Raw genomic sequence first — 664 nt, 5'->3', positions numbered from 1 at the left:
CAACCCATTCGGATCTCCACGTGGGAACTATTCAGGAGGTCGTCATTGTCAGCAGAAACAAAACTGGCATTCTATGAATCGGAGCGTGGAATGTCAGACAGAAAATTTAAAAAGGGAAACGGATAGGTTAAAGGTAGATATAGAGGAAATTCGTGAAATTAAGTGGCAGGAGGAAAAAGACTTCTGGTTAAGTGAATACAGGGTTATAAATACAAAATCAAATAAGAGAATGCAGGAGTTGGTTTAATAATGAATAAAAAAAAACAGGAATGCAGATAAGCTACTAAAAACAGGATAGAGAATGCATTATTGTAGCCAAGATAGATACAAAGCCCACGCCTACCACAGCAGTACAAGTTTATATATCAAGTAGCGCCGCAGATGAATAGATTGAAGGAGGAGGAGGAGATTAGTGTTTAACGTCCCGTCGACAACGAGGTCATTAGAAACGGAGCGCAAGCTCGGGTGAGGGAAGGATGGGGAAGGAAAGCGGCCGTCCCCTTTCAAAGGAACCATCCCGGCATTTGCCTAAAGCGATTTAGGGAAATCACGGAAAACCTAAATCAGGATGGCCTGAGACGGAAGAGATTGAAGAAATGTATGATGCAATAAAAGAAATTATTCAAATAGTTATGGTAGATGAAAATTTAATATTCACGGGGGA

Source organism: Schistocerca cancellata, chromosome 10 (genome assembly GCF_023864275.1).
Source record: "Schistocerca cancellata isolate TAMUIC-IGC-003103 chromosome 10, iqSchCanc2.1, whole genome shotgun sequence".
In the NCBI taxonomy this organism is placed as follows: domain Eukaryota; kingdom Metazoa; phylum Arthropoda; class Insecta; order Orthoptera; family Acrididae; genus Schistocerca; species Schistocerca cancellata.
The sequence above is the reverse complement of the archived record's forward strand: the minus strand, read 5'-3'. Positions refer to the sequence as shown.